Here is a 21,504-nt window from a genome sequence, read left to right as displayed (position 1 = left end):
AAATGCCGGGTTGGTTGAGGTGCCTTAAGAGGTACCCATCAGGCATTTCTCCCTTAAAAACCAAGGAGCAACCCGAGACGGGACACACAAGTGCAGGTGGCATGGAATTGGTAGGGGGAGAGCGAGGCAATACTTTTACGAGGTTGGGGGAGGTATTAGGGCTTGGGGGAGTTGTCCTTTCACTCTCGGAGTGGGAGGCAGTAGCGGTATTAGTCTTGGAGGATGCATAACGTTTCGACATGCCTTCAGCGAAACCGTGAGCCATTATCGCGAGGTTGGAAATCCAGTTGCTTTTGATGAGAGGCGCAAGTTTCCCTTATGTGGAGTTCAATGGACGTCAGTATGTAGGCTCTAGAGAAGGATAGCAGAGAAAATACTGTCGGAGGGGGTTGACTGAACCGCAAGTCTTGCGCTGCCCTTTAGTATAAATGGTGGTTAGGGAGAGAGGTAAGAAAGTATTGTCATGCCCAGAGTGCGGGTCTGGTGCTCGTACTTGCCGCTGTAAACATTTTTGATGGGCACTCAGAGCTCAGGGAGGGTTATGGAGCCTTTCACGGAGAGGAAGGGGAGCTATATAGCCACCCGATTCTGTTTTAGCTACAATCACTTGGAAAGGTACGGGAGATCTCATTTACCCATATGCGGTTGGGGTACCCACCGCGAGACAGGAGAACTCAAGGGAGCAAAACCATGACCTGACTCCCGTATCATCGCTCCAATATACCTCATTCGTAATTCACTCGCATTCCACACAGTCGAACAGAAATGATTGCATGAGGGTTCTAGGCTTGAGAGAAGTGTTCTGCACGTCACAGATTTAAAAAGTGCAAATTTTTCTTTGCCTCGTTCACATCTTTCCCTCTTGTGCCTCGAACATTCAGCCTCAGCAACGAGAACATGGGGAGTCGTTCAGACTTAGTAATAGTATGTTAATACCCTAAACCTGTACTAAATACGAGTTAATCCCTGGGAAATTGCTTATTCGTTATTTGTGCCAAGGAAAATCACATCAATTACCATGTTCCGGACATTTCTTTTTTCATCTTGGACGTCTTGTTCCCTTGGTGTCCTCTCCTTACCCACTTCCTTATTTTTTTTCTTATCCTTCTTCTCCTTATTTTCTTTTGCTTATTCTCCTCCTTCTCTACTCGTACCCACTTCCTTATTTTCTTTTTCCCATCCCCCTCCTTATTTTCTTTTGCTAAATCCTCCTCTCTCCTAGCCCACTCTTATTTTCTTTTTTTTACTCACCTCGTTCCTTACCCACTTCTTTATTCTCTTTTTCTCATCCTTCTTCCTCATTACCCTCTTTCTTATTTCCTTTTTTATCCTCCTACTTTCCGACTTATTGTTCTCTCCATGTCCTCTGACTTTTTCCTTACCAGTATTCCTCCTCCAGAGTCTTCCTTCCTCCTTCCCACACATTGAGTGTGCTCTATTACTCTATGCCTATTTATTTATTTTCTTCTCTCTTCCTCACTATTGTTTCTCTCGCTCACTCGATCTCTCACGGTTTCTTTTTCCTACCACATGCCCCCAACTACTCTTCAGACTCCCTCGCTCCTTCATGAAAGCACTTGAAATATAGTGACGACGCCCCACCTAGAAGGAGTTAGAATTTTGAATTCCTAGGAAAATTTTTGAGAGGGAAGGAAACTACTTCATAGAGGGAAGTTTGTGTCATTGCGTATTCCTTGCTCTTCTCTCTAGATTTGCCTTGAGTATGACTGCCAAGGCTTCGGACTTCTGACATTTAATTTTAGTTTTTGTATGATACGGCGCCGTCTCTCCACTTCCCGAATTGCCAAGTCGCAGACCACGACAGATCTCATGAACCTCTATGACAACAACCACCCACAATCGCGGGCTTCTAAGGCCAGATTTAGGTTTGTATAGGTTGTATGCCTATACCGACCTTTTGGAACTTACCGCGACAGCGGTCGCACCACGATGCGCTCGGTTGCTGCAGAGACTTTACAGGGATTTTTTAGGTGAGTATTCACTCCGCAGGTGAGGGGGCATAATAATATGGTGCGAGAGAGAAGGAGTGTATACCGGGTGGGCAATGGAAATAAGGGTTCCTAAACCTTGGATGGGAGTTGGACGGGATCAGGAGAGAAATTTCTCACCAGTGCTGACTGACGTAAATTCTCATCCCCATCCAAGCCGGACCCATCTAGCCACCCAGGCGTTTTCTATAGACCCTTGCTAGCATGGTTGGGATTGACACCCCAAGAAAAATCACATTCGTTCATTGATTTCTCACTACAAACAGCGTGTGACATGGTTGTTCTCTTTCGGATACTCAATCCTTTTTGGCCAATGGTCTACGGCGTTGGTTTTTCGGTTGAAAGAAACCGAACCCGTTATAAGCCCACCCAAATGCCATCTACGGAGGTACTGTACAGCACCTAAGTTTTGTATGTTACACACTCAGTGGGCATCGTGTTAGCAACCGGTGCAACATACAAAACTTAGGAGCCGTACCTCCGTAAGGTTTGAGAACCCCACCAAATTTAGCCGAACGTTTGCAAAGCGCCGCACGGGCAGCAAGTGGAGAAAATTAAGACAAGGCCGGTCGTGCGTCAAAATAAATAATATATAAATAATATTATTATCATGTAGATCAACCGGGGGTTTAGCATTGGGGGTGGGACGGTTTCCCACACTTATCTTACTGCTTCTCCACTTTGTCTCTCCATGTTTGGGGAATATGGATATCATTTCCGCTCTGCCAGTTATTATTTTAATTAGAGTCGCAACCCGAAAATTCCTTTGTTGCCAAACCCCAGGAATTGCAGTTAGAGCCTGACTATTGCAAGGAAATTTCGATTCCAAGTTAGTAGCGTTACATGAGGCTTATTCGACGAGAAATTCCCATCTACCTATGAAATTCCTAGTGATAACCGAGGACATCTACCTAATGTCTTGAATTTCAAATGTTTTTGGACGGTTGATGATTATTCTTAATAGCCCCACTGTTGTTCGGTGGTGTTGTCCAACTATTTTCCTCGCTTGCGTTCGGCATGGTGTCAATTCGCAGGGTTTAGTAAGGAGCAAACAACATGCATGATACTAATGCCAAGCCTGTGAGTAGATATAATGATGTAAGCGACATTATCATACGGTACTCTCCTCGGTCGTCCACGCAGATGACCCGCTCGCTGCTCGACCCTAGCAAGTTTAGCAATTAACTCCGATGACTTCAGGTGTGCCGAACCTCCGCACTCGTCATCTATTCCAATTCTGGAATTCTTATTGTGATCACGTAGGAGCCGAAGTAGGGGACTTGAGGAATATCTCGGTGTTCCACTTCATTTCCAAGACCTTGAGAGGCAGGCAAACCTTTATCTTCTCTCTTCCCCGGACAATAAGGCTTTTATTGCTTTTTTTGTTCAATTTGATAGATGTTGGGCAAACTGTTGTAACTCTGGTTTGAAGTTGTACTTCTTGCTTGATTGATGCTCTACCCGGGGGCTGTCGGGCCCTATTTATGCTACAAGAGAGCGCACTACAACCATCCACGGCATGCGCTTCGCGCAAGAGAAAAATCAATGACAACGATACTACACAATGTAGTAGTAAAGGGAGAGGAAACACGAGCGAGGAAACCAAACAAGTACTTGGATAGAGCCCCCGAGGAAACCCTACTGTAGTCAACCATATAATGGGCTCAATTAGTAATGATCTCATACCAAAAAACGTTCTGTCGTGGCCAATGACAAAACCGATGCATATCTGGAAGTCATATTACAACACAAACTGCCATAGGTCAGTTTTAGCGTGTAGCATTGGTCAAAGGTACAGTTATCCGGTCTCGCATTGTGCCCTAAACTGGCGTGGATTTCCAGTCCAGTTTGCAATCCATAACACCAGCCAGCTGTAGTAACCGTGACAAAAAACTACAGGACCCGGCGGCATATCCGAAATGCTCAGAACACGGTAATATCTATGCTACTCATCATGGCCACTATAGAAATGGCAAAACAGGATTGCTGTAGTAGATGTGGGCACGGCTACTCGGATAAAACGACTCCCGGGTCACCAACTGGGCTGGAAAACCTCGCTGGTTTAAGGTACACCGTATTTCCAACAATCCAGGTCCCATGAGCTGCAGCAGGGAGCCGATGGAGCTGAAGAGACAGTGGGAGGTCAACGACTTATGACCCTCCTTTCCTATTCCTATGGTCGCTCATTGTAATTGTTCTCGTTTCGTCGGTGGTGGTAACCGACGCATTCTAAAGTCGGAATTGATGACTATGGGCTTGTTCTCAGGGTGTTCCAGTGAGGAGAGTATTATTTGATACAGTGCATTCACTTCCACGGTTATGCAAGGGAGGAGAGAGCTGTGTACTCGGCGATTCCTAAGGTCTCCGGAACGGGGTGGTAGGTGAGTGGTTCACTCACTGTATAGTAGATGGCTTCGTCGTTGTCCAGTCCCCGGACACGTAGTCCAACAGCTTTCCGGAAAGTTTAAGAACGCCAGGAACTAGGACTGAACAACTGGGAGCACGCAGCTCCACACTATATGGGTGAGCCGGGCCCGCCATAGGGGAGGTAATACACAATATAGGTTTCCTCGCCACATTTCCCCGCTTGCCCGCAACTCTCGAATCAACACACTACTCGATATTCCCAGTTTTCGGCCAAGCATCCACCGCGCCCAATGCTTCAGCTCTTGCCAGGAGGGTAATGTTCGGGTGTGCTCTGTAATATCTACTGTCAATTCAAAACCAAAATTAATGTAAGAGATATATCCTCCCACGAATTCCGATCAAAACTCAACCCAATTCAGCATGCACCAGGGCCAGCGTGTTCCCTTTATTTCGATCATAAATCTTCCTCTAAGCCCCCACTTTGGCCAAGCCCCCGTATCCCAATGGTGAGCTGCTCACGAAATATCACCCCCACCGGTAGGCTTCCACGCCCCCGGCTTGTGAACCCGCCCAGCCGCTATATGGCACAAAACCCGGACACCAGCACAAGCACATTCTGGGCCCTAAACTCCCTGTCCACTTAACCTCTCCCTTCAGCGATCTCGGAGAATTACGATATAAACATATTTCCAGACGGGCCACAGGGGAAATTGGTTTTTCTTTCCTCCACCCGACCCCAAAAGGTAGGCTAGGCTTCTCTTCGAACGTAGCTGGGTTTGAGGGGAGGTTATTGACTATAGATTTATCATAAACCGATGAGTCCCAACGGAAGAGTGCTTAAAGTCAGGTTTTGTTGGTCAAGGAAGAAGAAGAAAAAGCACTGAGACCCACGGGCTGTGACATAATAGCTTAGTTTGTATGTGCAAGTGCCATAATACGCCAAATTCATTGCGTCTTGTCCTACTTCTAGGCCTAGAGCTACGGGTATATTGAACCTAATATCGCACCGGCTTCCTACTATCAAGCGACGGATGTCGTCGGTCAAGGCCAATAATCCGAAATGCGGGATCTGGGGAGGTGGAAGAGGTTAGTTGGGGGGTGGTGGCTTTCGTATACATTCTTTTATGCCCATGACAGCTGTATTTATACCAATGAGAGGTATCCATATATAGCGATCCGTCACGTTAAAGCAATATCTTCAACGGAGCGGGGAGATGATAGAGTGATATAACATGACCAGTACAGCCCCCCCCCCTCGAACGGGTGGGTGAGGTACTAAAGCTATACAGCTTCATGTCAAGCTGTAGAGCCCATTTATCCCTTTCACAAGAGTTCAATAGATCAGTGCGATCACAAGAATCATCCAACGTCTGTCTAGTTGTCCAATCCGGAGGCGCCAAGGTGAGGAATTACGGTCATGTGATTGTGGTTAGTCAGCCCGCCACCTAAAGAAATTTTCTTTAACCGAAGCATGAAGGTCTCCGCCAAGTTATTTGAAAAATTCAAAATTTCTAAGCTACGCTGATCTTCTTCCACATTGTTGTGTGTGATAGGCACGGCAGATCATGCGTATCATTTACGGGTATGTGGCCAGAGCATCCGCGAGGGTGTGCGTTGAAAGCACTATACACACAGGGGTTTCCCCAGTACAGTACCGTACTCGAGTACCGAGTAAATACGGTACCGCACTGTCGGGCACTACCGGTATCATATGCGGCAACCATGGTACTCGAGTACTCGGGTGCGCACTTATCTTGGGACACAAAGCTTATTTTGATCATATCCTTACTCGCCAATCTCGCAGATATCCGGGAATCGCGGCGCCAAGAACTACAGATTTTTTGGGCCTTAGAGGATTGGCTCGCGGAATTCCGGACGCTTTTGGAATTGTATCATGTGTGTTGGTAGATTTAGGTCAGCTCTTCTCCCGTAGCTCCCGTCAAAACGGTGGCCCCCCCTTGGTACCGTACGAGATGAGTGTCCAGTAGTACCGGGCTCTGGGGGATGCGGGAGCGAGCGGTTCGGCACTTCCGTTAATGCCAAGACCTACAAAAAAGGACAGAACCTTACTATGTGAGGGAACACAAAATGTCAGTGAAATTTGCCCAATCATGCCCAATCATGCCCAATCATTCGCGGATATTTATGCCAGGGTCTATCAGACCGCTTCCTTCAGTGAGCAATGTGTCAGGGGTGGATTCTGTTATAGCGGCAAAATTTGCTCCGGTTGGGGCGAACTACAGAGTCGTGGACAGTCGTGGTGATTGCAGGAATGTTGTAGGTACGAAGGGGGTAGGGGAAAGTCTGGCGAACGTGGCGGTGCATGTGGCAGTACATGTGGCAGTGGCATTATATGAGAATGGTTTGTGACGTAGTTATTGCAGCATCATTGGCCCCATTGAACTGTGGTCTCCCCTTAGCAAGCGATATTAGAGACTTTGAAATTTCATATCTAGAGTCAAATTCTAACCAACTTGAACTCATTGGCCTGGAATTGGGTAAGTTTAACTGACATCCAGAGTGTTTTCTCAGAGTCCCTACTGACTCGAAAGGATATCATTGCTTAGTCTAAAGATGAAAACTACTGGTACCCGCGAGGATCACTACGGTTCGGAAATATAAGGAAGAGAAATGACCCGTGATGAAAGAGTCCGTATGGTTACAATATGCGACCACACTAAGCCCCGTATGTGGTGGAAGGATATTGCACAAGCGGTGAGACTGAAACTGCTTGATGACCAAACTATAACTTATCAGTTAATGTATATAGGTAAATATCGATTACCAAACATGCCAAAAAATCTATAAAAAGACAAAGTTGCATAGAGGACCAGAAAATACAACACAATGTGGCCGACTACCAATTTTTGATAAGCAAGAAAAAGGTCAATTGCGGGCCTTTGTAACGTGTTCGCAAGGTGCTAACCACGTTATCGGTAATGAATACGATAGTTGGCAGGTGGCCTGCTCTTCCGGAGAGGAGGCGAGGGCTGAGAACTAAAGGAAGCTTCGAGGGTGTACTGAGGAACAAAGAAGTAACCGTTCAACCAAGTATATTGTAATACTCTCTGTCGAAGTCTGCCTTTTCTATTATAGAAACAGGCGGTCCTTAAATACACAAATCTGTTCATGTCTAGCATGAACGAAACTAATCAAAGGTATTGTCACGAACGTGACTTAGCGAGGAAAGGGTTTTCACGTGATGCATAGTTATGAGTTACAGGTATGTTATTGTTTCACACATATGACTCATTCGGGTCACATGATTTGTAATGTGTGGCATTTGTGATGCTTTCGCACATGGCTCAAATATGAGTCATGGGACGTACATAGGGCGAGTGTGCCTTGCGAGTGTACCTTGCGAGTATGCCTTGCGGGTAAGCCTTATGCATATGATTTATGTTTCGCACATATGACTCGGTCGAGTCATATGATTGGTTTATTGTATTATGATTGGTTTATGAGTTTTTACACATGACCTCACTATGAGATCATGGGGTTTGAACATGTGACCATGTTGATCACGTGATTAGTTTGTTATGATTTTGTTTCTCACATGTGACCACTTTAGATCACATGACTATGGGCGGAAGAACACTATATAAGGAGGCCGATACGGCCGAGGAGGATAGGTTCTTCACGCATTGTTCTAAGTACTTTTCCTACTTATTACTTTAACAAATATAAAATACCTTTACGATCTTCATCGTTACTATGACATTATTGTTACGCCAAGAAAAGTTCTTCACGAAGACGAGTTAGAGAAAGCTTACGATAGGCGTTCCCGATAGAAGACAAAGGTCTTGTACTATCGGTAACGTAGGCAGAGGCCTAGAGCTATTGTAAGACAAAGAAAGAAAGAGACAGAAACGAGAAGTATCGGTTCCCATCGCCAAGAACTAACTATCCAGAGAGGAATCGTTACATTACAAAGCGTCACCTAGTGCGACGCCAAACGATACAAGACGGCATCCTTCAACCCAGACAGGGAAGGAGATATTGACATCGACGATCAAAATCTTAATCTGGGAGGATTCAGCGGCGCTCTAGATCACGTCTCAGCAGAACCCTCGAGAGCAGCAAGTCCAGTAACCCCAGAGAAAGGATCACCAGTTGATAGCTCTCCTGCTGGAACTCCACGACTCGAGAGAATGTCGGGATCCGCAGTACCTGGGCCACTGGCCCCAGCTGTTCCGGCACCAGGAACTAGTATACTTGGAATGACTGAAGATCAGTTTCAGGCATTTCTCGCAGCAACAAGAAACACTAGACAAGGTAACATCCAACGACCAAAAGCAAAGGAGCCCGACACATATGAAGGAGCTGAGGATAAGCTACGAATATTCTTAGCACAATGCGAGGGATATTTTTCCGTTAAGGGATACGGAGATCAACATGATGAAATTAAGATTCCATATGTGGAATCTCTACTCAGAGGACTCGCGGGACAATGGATCATGCCCTTCCAAGATAGAAGGAAGCTGTTAGGAATACCGAGATCCGATACCTAGGAACCACCCTCGGTAGGGTAACCTCTCCCGAAATCGAAATCTCAGGTCTCCAACACCCCCCTCCGACCCCCTTACGGGGCCCGCGCGTCATCATACATATCGATCTAAGTTGCGTCCTGTGAGTATTATACCACAGAATCGAAGGTGTTAAAATAACACCGTATACGTCGCCGCTGTCCGTCCGACCGGATCCTGTTCGCAGGTTATATAAGAGGGGACCTTCGGCTAGGTCTGGGAAGTGTAACGGAGTGAATCCGTCAACTACCCAGAAAGCTACTAGGCTTCAAGAACGAGATATCTGCGGCATGGGCCGTAAGTAACGAGACGTTTTCGCGCAAAAAGATGATGATGAATAGTAAAGGATCTTAATGAAAGACCAATACATTCACATCTACCCTACGATAACCAGAAGAGTCTGGAACTCCTGAGAATACTACCATCAAACCCAATGAAGTTCGAGGAGTGTTACAACTAGGTTCCGGTACATACTGCAACCGAAGGGGTGACTCCCAAACCGGTAACAGTAACCAGAATCCTATTACCCACGGCAACCAAGGGTTACCGACCGAGGCATTATCTACCAATCCTATGGAAAGGCTTCCTGCAGGCAAGTAGGAAGTCCTCCGGAAAAGACCTATCGGTTGGGTATGGAGTTATGAAGAGTTGAAGTTAGATGACCTAGAAAGTCGGTAATAACAACTACCTTCGCAGATGCAACCCGCAGACGAAACTGATCATTTCGTCGACAAGGGAGACGATTGGAGCCAACACAGTTCGACTTGAGAATTGGGCCATTTGTCTAAAAAGACTCTCACCATCGGATAATTACTATTGGAAACAGCATGACTTCCAAATAGTCATATTATAATTATCAAAGAGGGTGTGATGATTTTCAGGGTCTCCAGGTGTTCGCACCTTGGAGGAAAACCCGACGTTGCGAGTTATATTGGAAAAAGGTACATGGTTGTATGTTAGTTAGATGTAGTCCGCGAACACTCAGACGTGGAACATAAATATCGAAGTACCTCCCAAGCTCTAGACATCATCAAGCAACGGAGAAGAGACGTTAACAATATAATATTGTTCTTACGATTTTACTTTACTTTACAGTACTTTACTTCGCTCTTAGTAGTCATAAACGAAATGAGTGAAGTTCGAGCCTTCCTAGACAATCTCCGTCTATAAAAACGAATCTCGATCGGCCTAGACAACTCTGAAGTCTATCAGGTTGTCTCCGCCTAACAGAAGCAGAGAGAATGGGTCACATATGAGGAGTTCAAGGCAACACTCTTCGAGCAATTCAGAGATCCAAATGCCAAAGAAACCGCAAGACAAAAGCTGGAAAAACTCCAACAAGGAAAACAAACATTCTCGGCATATTGGAACGAATGCAGGCTATTCCAATACGAGGCTGAATTTGATGATGCTACTCTCTATATCATCCTACTGAGAAACTGCAGCGAGAGACTCCGAGATGCATGGGGAATCTCAGACTTGTGCTATACCACAGCAGAACGATTTGCAAGATGGACGATCAATAAGGAAAGCAAACTAAACATGGTTCGAAGCAACTCGGAAAATACTATTGCACATAGGGTGGTCCAATCATCCAGGAATGTGGATGGGACCTTCAAACCACAAGCAGCTCGTGGAGAAAGTCGAGCATTACCACCAGGCGAGCCGATGGAATTAGACAACTCAAGAGCAGGACCTGCTTTGAACCTGTCTAAGGAACAATACACTAGAAGAATGAACGGGAAACTCTGCCTGAGATGCGGAAAAGCAGCACATCAAATACGAGAATGCAGAAGCCAACCCGACAGCGGATACCAAGGGACCAGAGCTGCTGGAAATAATCGTTTCCAAAGTCAAAAGAGGAGCAACATTCGCGAAATGATTGCAGAAGATTCACCGGCGGAAAACGACAAGGGTCCCCAGTAAACGGTGGTCTGGGAGACCCAAGATATGGACCTGGAAAATCCATCAAGATAGTGAACTACTACACAGCACTACACACGCAAAGAGGAGAGGGAGATGGAGATTATGTGATGATCAAAACAAAGATATACAACAAGAAAAACGAAGAAACAACAATATATGCAATGCTCGACTCTGGAGCTACTGAAGACTTCATTGACAAAGAAATCTGCAACAAATGCTGGCTTCACACCAAACAAGTAAAGAAAGCAAGACAAGTCTACCTCGCGGATGGGAAGCCGAGTGCAATGGGTCCTATAACCCATACGATGACAGTACCTATGGACATCGACAGCCATAGAGAAACGGCAACCTTCCAGGTGGCAAATCTTAAAAACCGTGAGATAGTCCTAGGGATGCCATGGTTAAGAAAGCACAATCCGACGATCAATTGGAACGAGAATAAAATGACCTTTACCAGCGAACTATGTGCGACACAATATCTCAATAGTTCACCTGTGGTTTACTAGATACCGATACGAGAAGCAAAAGAGGAAACTTTGCATGCAAAGTTTAACGAGATACGGCAAGATAAGAAAGTCCGGATACGAAGACTGGACCAAGAGGCAAGAGTGCCTACCAAGGGTTCCAAAGGGGCAGCAGGACACGACCTGTATGCCAATGAAGAGATCAAGATACCTACCAATGGACAAGCAATAATAATGACAGGAATAGCCATCGTACTACCAGAAGGCACCTATGGACGGATAGCACCCCGCAGTAGTCTAGCAGTCAAACATCGACTCATGACCATGGCAGGGGTAATAGACGTCGACTATACCTGAGAAGTCAAAGTGGTCCTAGCCAACCTGACTCAAGAGGACTACCAAGTCCAAAAAGGCGATCGTATGGCACAGTTGATAATTGAAAAAATCAACAATGAGGATCTACATGTAGTAGATCAACTGGAAGGAACCACAAGAGGAGAAAAGGGATTTCGAAGCACGGACCAAAACCAGCCCGATACAACAACAAGAATTAAGATCAAGGAGATCACAGCACAAGCCTTTAGGAGGTACTATCGAAGAGGAGATAGAACAGGAATTCTCAAATGGACATACGAAGACGACAAAGCTGTCCTAGCAAAAATCAATATCAGCACAGAGCTAGCAATCCAGGATAAGAAATACCAAAGCAAAAAGAGATGGAAAGAATTGGTTCCAAAGGAATACTATCAATTCACGAACCTATTCCAAGAAGAGGAAGCTACAGGGCTACCACCTCGAAGACCAGGAATCGATCATGAAATTCAGCTGGACAAAGACGAAAAAACAGGAAAAACAAAGGAAATTCCCTACAAAAAGTTATACCCACCAGGAGAAGCAGAGCTCGAAGAACTTAGGAAGTACATCGAGCAAAACCTAAACCAAGGATGGATTAGGGACTCTTTCGCATTAGGGGGATCGCCAATACTATTCTTCAAGAAGAAAGACGGAAAGATGAGACTCTGCATTGACTACAGAGCCCTCAATTCGGTTACCAAGAAGGATCGATATCCACTACCCTTAATTGGAGAAGCATTGGATAGACTACGGTCAGCAAAATACTTCACCAAACTTGATATCAAGGATGCATACCACAACATACCCATCAAGGCAGGAGACGAATGGAAGACTACACTCGCCTCAAGATACGGAATGTTTGAATCCATGGTTATGCCCTTCGGGCTAACCAATGCACCGGTTTCATTCCAGAGATGGATCAACAGGGTACTCAATAAGTACCTCGATATATGCTGCATCGTATACTTGGACGATGTACCCATATACTCAGAGAACATACGACAATACCAAAAGGACATTGGCAATATCATGGCCGCAATACAAGGATCAGGAATGAAGATCAAACCAACAAAATGCGAATTCCATAAAGAAGAAACGGAATATCTTGGATTCATTATCAATCGCAGTGGGGTCAAGGTCGACCCTGTCAAGACAGCAGCCATATGGGATTGGGCAAAACCAAACAACAAAACAGATGTTCAACACTTTATTGGATTCTGGAACTTTTATCGAAGGTTCATAGAGGGGTTTAGCAGGCTTGCAAAACCACTCTATAACCTAACAAAAAAAGACAAGAAATGGGAATGGGGAGAAACGGAACAAAAAGCATATGATGCAATACGAACGCATCTAACATCGGCACCCATATTGGTCCATTTCAACCCAAACAGAAGGACAATGATCGAGATGGACGCCTCAAAATATGTATGCTCAGGCATACTATCGCAATAATGCGACGATGGAAAATGGAGGCCGGTGTCCTATCGATCCAAGACAATGACCCCTGCAGAGTGCAACTAAGATGTTGCAAACAAAGAACTATTAGCAATAGTTCAAGCATTAAAAGAATGGAGAAGATACGTTTCGAACAACGACCATTCAGTCCGAATCCTAACTGACCACAAGAACCTGGTACCGTTCATGACTACGAAAGAACTGAACGACCGCCAGATAAGATGGATGGAACACCTCAGCAAATACAACTTCAAAATCGAATACCAACTAGGCAAAGAAAGTGGAAAGCAAGATGCTCTCACAAAAATTGCAAGCGACAAACCATAATCGAAAGAAGACGAAAGGATCAAACAAAAAAGACGAAAGGATCAAACAAAAAAGACGAACACTATTACCAAAAAGCTACTTTGAGGCAATGGAGGTTATCTAATTCACATCAACGGAGGAAAGAGGAATCGAGAATGCAAACGAGAAAGACAAAACAATTCAGACAATAAGAGAAGCCTGGGAGGAAGGAAAAAAAGAGATGAATAGAATTGCTCTGGGTTTATGCCAATGGAAGGACGGAAATATGTGGTACGACGGAAAACAATGGGTCCCAGAAGAAGAAGAGGAAAGGACAAACATCATACGACAACACCACAATATTCAAATGGCAGGACATGGGGGAGCGGCTAAAACCACGGAATTCATCACAAGGTCATTCTATTGGCCAGGACTGCGCGAAGATGTCAAACGATATGTCAAAAACTGCGACGTATGCCAAAGGACAAAAACGGCTAAACACGGACCATATGGATTACTAAAATCAAACGAAATTCCTGAACAACCATGGGAAACAATTACTATGGATTTCATCACGGACCTACCAGCATCGGAAAATTGCGATAGCATCCTGGTCGTGGTGGATCGTCTGACCAAAATGAGCCATTTCATTCCGGTTAGAAAAGATATCAATACGAGGAATTTTATACAAACTTTCTTCAGAGATGTCTTCCGACTTCATGGCCTACCCAAGAATATCATCACCGATCGAGGAACACTGTTCACATCGGGACTATGGAAAAAGGTAACCGGAGAAATGGGAATACAAAACAGAATGAGTACAGCATTCCACCCACAAATGGATGGACAAACGGAACGGGTAAATGCGATACTCGAACAATATTTAAGGGCTTATGTCAATAATCAACAAGATGATTGGTACAAACTGTTATCAAGGGCTGAATTCGCATACAACAATAGAAAGCAACAAACGATCAGCACAACAGCATTGTTCGCCAATTACGGACAACATCCACAAAGTCCGACCACATATCATACGATTAATGATGTGATACCAGAGAAATTAGATATGGGAAAAATACATGAAACATTACAATACGAGATGAGTCAATCACAACAACGGCAAAAAGAACAATACGATAAGCACCGAAGACCGGATCCGAACATACAACCGGGAGATATGGTATGGCTAATACCAGGCAATATCCATATGACACGACCATCAAAGAAATTGGACTAAAAGAAAATCTGACCCTTCAGGATATTGGAAAAAGTGGGCAGCCGAGCTTATAAACTCAACCTTCCCCCCTCAATGCGAATACACAATACATTCCACATCTCGCTCCTCGAATTACACAACGACAATAAGTTTCCTTCACAAACACTTATTCCTCCTCCTCCAATCGAACTCGACAGAGAACCAGAATACGAGCTGCACAAATAGTCGATTCCCGCTTGTTCCACGGTCACCTCCAATACCGAGCCAAGTGGACCGGATATTCTCCTGAATACGATAAAACTTGGTACTTCGCACACAACTTCGAAAACGCACAAGATGCCCTCTCAACCTTCAACCAGCGATACACAGGCAAGCCCGGCCCAGGTGACGATCACATTCAACCAAGACAAAGGCGATGTAACCGGTACAGGTACTTGGTTTGTTTTAAGTATCGTTTGATACTTGGTTTTATTTTATGTTTTGTTTTAAGTATCGCTTTGATACTTGGTTTGTTTTAAGTATCGTTTGATACTTGGTTTTGTTTTATGTTTTGTTTTAAGTATCGCTTTGATACTTGGTTTGTTTTAAGTATCGTTTGATACTTGGTTTTGTTTTATATTTTGTTTTAAGTATCATTTGATACTTGGTTTTGTTTTATGTTTTGTATTAAGTATCGCTTTGATACTTAAGGAGTTTTACCAAAGAGTATCAGTTGATACCCTTGATTAGTTACGTTCATGCTAGACATGAACAGATTTGCGTATTTAAAGACCACCTGTTTCTACGATAGAAAAGGCAGACTTCGACGCACAGTATTTCAATATACTTGGTTGAACGGTTACTTCTTTGTTCTCCAGTACACCCTCGAAGCCTCCTTTAGTTCTCAGCTCTCGCCTGCCTTCTGGAAGAGCAAGCCACCTGCCAACTATCGTATCTATTGCCGATAACGTGATTAGCACCTTGCGAATACGTTACATTTTTTTAACCTCAGCAAGTGGTTAAGAACCTGTTCCCGGATTTAGGCCTGATCAACCTATCGATATGCACCTCAGAACACTAGCGGAGAGAAGCGGCAGAATCACAGCACATTCGACTTCATCTCAAACCTGAGATAGAGTCTTTGACGACCAGGAGTGGGAAGCAAATCACACGGCAAGACCGTACAAGAAAGAAACAACCCCCGCGCTCTGCTAAAGAGCCGGGCGATCCTGCAAACACGGAAGATACACGACCTCCAGGAGAATTCCCTTCTACCCGGGCCAAAAAGCCTTCCTTTGAACCTCCAAACGACCCCGAATCTAGTAGCGAATCAGATATGGCTAGCACAGGAGGAAGGCCTTCTGGAGGAGGGAAATCTCAGGCAAGGCCTGAAGAAGAGTAGGTACCCGCAGCATTTGAACCCCCTAAGTTTAAACTCCACCTCGCAGCGAAGTTCACAGGTGAAGGAAAAGACCTCAAACCTGAAGCCTTTGAACGATGGGTAACAGAACTCTCACACATCCTACTCTTACAAGGGAAAGATGTGGAAGACCATACAACCGGACTTATCATTGGATCATTCTGTGAAGGAAAGGCAACCGACGCATACCACTAATGCTATATGGACTTCGGCGGGAATGTATGATTAAGAGGATCTACAGTTCTCGATTACCTGAAAGGACGATTTCAACCCTCTATAAACAACGACCTCCTATACATCAAATTCAACCAGCTCCAGCAGGTTAACGGAACGCATGTCAAGCGAATCACCGATGTGGCTACGGACCTAACAATGTATAAGGACCGAATGGCAAGAGGAATTATCTCCAAATACATCCTGAAGCGAGGATTCTACGACACCATGCACCCTACCCTCAGGCGAGAAGTAGAACCACTCACGGAAGGTGGCGATGATATTACAGTAATAATTGGAATGAGCAGAACGAAAGGACACCCTTCTCCATGAGACCAAGGCCTACAAAACACAGACATCCTCTAGTAGGAACAGCCAGCCACGACACAAAGCCTCCAGCAACTCTGAAGACGATACCCCACGGGTTTTCCTGAAGAAAACAAAATCCTCCAAAGAATCGAGACAGCAAAAAGGATAATGTTTTGAATGTGGAAAAACAGGGCACATGGCAAAGAACTGTCCTAAAAAGAAAGGGAAAGGAAAGGCAATTAAGCAAGAGGCATAGGCCAACAATGTTGAAAGAGATAACGCCCAATCCAGTGAATATGAAGAGATCCATATCGGTTATATCGATGTGGAATGCAACAGTGTCCGACCTCCAGCTACATTCAAAGCACACACCGCTCTAGAAGGTACTATCCTGATCAATGGAAAAAGAGCTCGAGTCCTATTCGACACTGGCGCAATCGGAAGAGATATGATCAGTAATGCCTTTGTCTCTGTCCATGGACTCCCAACTCGAGACCTAAACCAACCCATACCAGTCAGTATGGCAGTAAAGGGATCACAATCCACAAGCCATAAAACCTGTTCCGCGACTATTCGACTTGGTTCTGCTATACTACCCCCCAAGGAAATGCTGATTGGAAACCTAGCCAAATACGATGCCCTAATAGGCATGCCATTCCTGAACCGCCACAAAGCTATAATCAGGTGTGGGGAATCAACCATCGATTTCCCAGATCAGAAGGCCAGAGTCTCATGCAAGCCAACAAGCGGAGAGTACCGAGCTGCAGTCTGTGAAGCAACTACCCAAAAACTACTGAATGAGTACTCTGATGTTTTCCCTGATCAAATACCCGAAGAATTTCCGCCTATGAGAAAGGTGAACTACCACATCCCCCTCCGAGACCCCTCCAATCTTAAGAACCAGTGTCACCTATTCTATTCCTGACGCATACAAAAGCCCACTTTGTTATTGGATAAACCAACAACAAAGAGGAGGAGTCATCTAGCGGGCAGAAGCCCCAGGTGCCGCTCCTATGTTTGTTCAACTCAAAGCAGATGGCAAAAGAATCCTCCCCTTTGTTGATCTCAAGCTACGGAATGAAAACACGGTTGTGGACAGCTCCGCTATCCCAAACCAAACCCAGATCCTAAATCCGGTTGGACGGGCTAGGTTCCGAAGTAAGATTGATCTAAGCGATGCCAAATTCCAAACAAGGTTAGATCCAGAAAGCGAACGCTATAACAGTTTCAAAACACCCTTCAGAAGTTTCATTAGCCAAGTTATGCTACAAGGTGATATGAATGCGCCTGGCACCTTTATGCGAATTATGGAAAACCTCTTGAGCGAATACCACCACCATTTTGTTTGAGTCTACATTGATGATATTCTCATCTTCTCGAACAGCGCAACAGAACACGCCTCCCATATAGGTTTGATTTGTACCAAACTTAGGGAAGCTAAATTCTACGCTAGCAGAAACAAATCAATTCTGTTTGCCGATAAACTCGATATCCTAGGACATGTTATAGATGATGAAGGAATACACGCAGCCCCTGGAAAAATAGCCTGTTTAATGGAATGGTCAACACCCCAGAATCAAAAGGAACTCATGCGATTCCTAGGACTAGTCAACTATATTTCCCAGTTCCTCCCACACCACGCCACTGTCACAGCGTCGCTCACAGACCTTACCGGCAATGCAGAATTTGTCTGGACCCACACTCATGACCAAGCCTTTACCAACATCAAGGAATTGATTAAAAACGCCAACATTATTCAACCTATCGACTATAGTAAACCAGAACTGATATGGCTAATTTACTGATGCATCGGATGTTGGAGTTAAAGCATGGGTTGGGCAAGGCACCTCCCATGAAACGGCAAGGCCGGCAGCATTATACAGCAGGATGTTCACTAACTCACAGATGAACTATGGAACAACAGACAAGGAAGCCCTTGCTGTGATTGATGCTCTCACTGCTTTCAACCACATCCTCATGGGCAATACCTTCACAATTGTTACCGACCACCAACCTCTCACTAATCTTAAAACAGAAAGGATACCTGGAAGAAGAAGAACAAGATGGATAGGAGAAATCAGCAAATACGATGCAAAAATTATCTACACCCATGGAAGAACGAACCATTTAGCTGATGCTCTCTCCTGCCTATATGAGAATCAAGACATCACAGACCCCCCTCTCGTTCACGACCACACAAGACAAAGCGAGGACAGCCCCGATGACACTTCCTATGAACAAGAACTCTCGATGGCTACCGCCAGCTCTGCCCCTCCCTCCAATCCTTTCTCTTACACCATGTACAGTGCTGCCGGAACAGAACGAGGAAAGGACAGTGATGAAGAATGGAAAGACAATTGCACGCTTTGCAGCACACCTCCTCATGAGTTTGAACAAAGCAGACTCCACTTGTCCCACTATTATCACGACACCTGCCCTTTTCACCAGACTGAGATCAAGTTTGGCAACAAATACCAGCGACTGTACTATATACCTGCTGACGATTCTAAAGACACCAGCTTCGACACCGTAGAAGGAGCAGAAGAGAAGATCAATAAAGATGAATCGACCCAACATCCTCATACCCTTAATCCTGTTCCAACGCGATACCAAGGTGTTGAAGAACTCGAACAAGCAGCAGCCTACGTGGATGCGATATCCTATTTACAACCCCCACAGTGGGCCCCGCCATCCTCTCCTCCCATTATCCATTCAAGACCACTATATCGTGGACCATTACGAGTATATAACTATGAAACCATTGTCTCGATCATACCCCCTACTATTCCTGAGCATCGGCGTCAACTCTATGAAACCTTTGAGGAAGAGGAAGCACCTATCGAACCAACAAGAGGATCACTAATCGAGGATGAACGAGATGTTAGATCAAACACAGAAGAATTAACCTCCTCTTTCCGAAGCCAAATGATAGCAGGATATCGCCATGACTCGATTTACTTCAAAGCCATGGATAGCTCCAGACATGGACATCTTGCTCTCTACAACATATCAAACGGAATGGTCTATACCAGCACCCGTTATGGTGATCATTGCCTATACCTACCAAAGGGCCATTTGTTCAATGGAATGACTATTAGAGAATATGTCATATCCGAGATTCACAACTAAGGACACCACAGTGCGGACCGCAACCTTCAATATGCTTCAGAATATGTTTACTGGCCTGAGATGCGCAAGGACCTCCGCGATTTCATCAAACAATGAGAACTCTGCCAGGCAAACAAGGAGCGAACACAACTACCTGAAGGAAAAGCACCGACCCTCCAACTACCATGTGAAATATTCGAATCATATGCCATCGACCTTGCAGGACCATTCAAGAAGTCCGCTGGATATGACACCATCTTGGTCCCTGTGGACTGATTCTCTGGATACATATGGCTCATACCAATGAAGCTTACCGATTCCTCCAAAGACTCCTGGAATAACCTCCAACGATACCTATTTACCCCCCATGGGTACCCCTTATCTATTATCAGTGATACTGATCCCCGCTTTACCTCCAGATTCTGGAAGCAAACCTTGACCTCCCTCAGAATAAAGCACATTATGGCTGCCCCAGGATACCATGAGACTAATGGCCAAGCAGAACGAAATATCCACGAGGTTAAGACCGGAATTAGAAACATGATCAACGAAGGACAAACCAACTGGGAACCAGCCCTTGTCGAACTCGCCTCATATATTAATGCCAGATATTCAGATACCTTGGGGATGTCGCCATACAAGGCAGTCTTTGGCTGCCAATTCCCTCTCCTACCTACAACTCTATTCAAGAACTCCTCAGTCCCTGCCTCCAATAACCACTTAAACCGCCATCAAGCGATTCGGAATGACGCTTTCCAAGCTGTTAAGGCTGCCCGATTCCGAAGCACTACTACTGCTCAGAAGCGACGACGCAAAGATGTCCCTATTCCACCAGGTGATATGCTCATGGTACATGGAAACATGTTCATTGTAACCGGTACGGGTACTTGGTTATTGGTTTTGTTTTATGTTTTGTTTTAAATATCGCTTTGATACTTTGTAGGTTTTAAGTATCGTTTGATACTTGGTTTTGTTTTATGTTTTGTTTTTAAGTATCGCTTTGATACTTGGTTAGTTTTAAGTATCGTTTGATACTTGGTTTTGTTTTATGTTTTGTTTTAAGTATCGCTTTGATACTTGGTTAGTTTTAAGTATCGTTTGATATTTGGTTTTGTTTTATGTTTTGTTTTAAGTATCGCTTTGATACTTGGTTAGTTTTAAGTATCGTTTGATACTTGGTTTTGTTTTATGTTTTGTTTTAAGTATCGCTTTGATACTTAAGAAGTTTTACCAAAGTGTATCGATTGATACCTTTGATTAGTTTCGTTCATGTTAAGACATGAACCGATTTGTGAATTTAAAGACCGCCTGTTTCTATGATGGAAAGGGCAGACTTCGACAGACAGTATTTCAATATACTTGGTTGAACGGTTACTTCTTTGTTCCTCAGTACACTCTCGAAGCCTCCTTTAGTTCTCAGCTCTCGCCTCCTCTCCGGAAGAGCAGGCTATCTGCCAACTATCGTACCTTTACCGATAACGTGATTAGCACCTTGCGAACACATTACATTTTTTTAACCTCAGCAAGTGGTTAAGAACCCGTCCCCGGATTTAGGCCTGATCAACCTATCGATATCCACCTCAGAAGGCTAGCGGAGAGAAGCGGCAGAATCACAGCACATTCGGCTTCATCTCAAACCCAAGACAGAGTCTTTGACGACCAGGAGTGGGAAGCAAATCCCACGGCAAGACCTTACAGGGAACAAACAACCCCGGCACTCTGCTAAAGAGCCGGGCAATCCTGCAAACACGGAAGATACACAACCTCCAGGAGAATTCCCTTCTACTCCAGCAAAGAAGCCTTCCTTTGAACCTCCAAACGACCCCGAATCTAGTAGTGAATCAGATATGGCTGGCACAGGAGGAGGGCC

The sequence above is a fragment of the Tuber melanosporum genome, assembly GCF_000151645.1.
Source record: "Tuber melanosporum whole genome shotgun sequence assembly, scaffold_13, strain Mel28".
In the NCBI taxonomy this organism is placed as follows: domain Eukaryota; kingdom Fungi; phylum Ascomycota; class Pezizomycetes; order Pezizales; family Tuberaceae; genus Tuber; species Tuber melanosporum.
Note: the sequence above shows the minus strand (reverse complement) of the source record.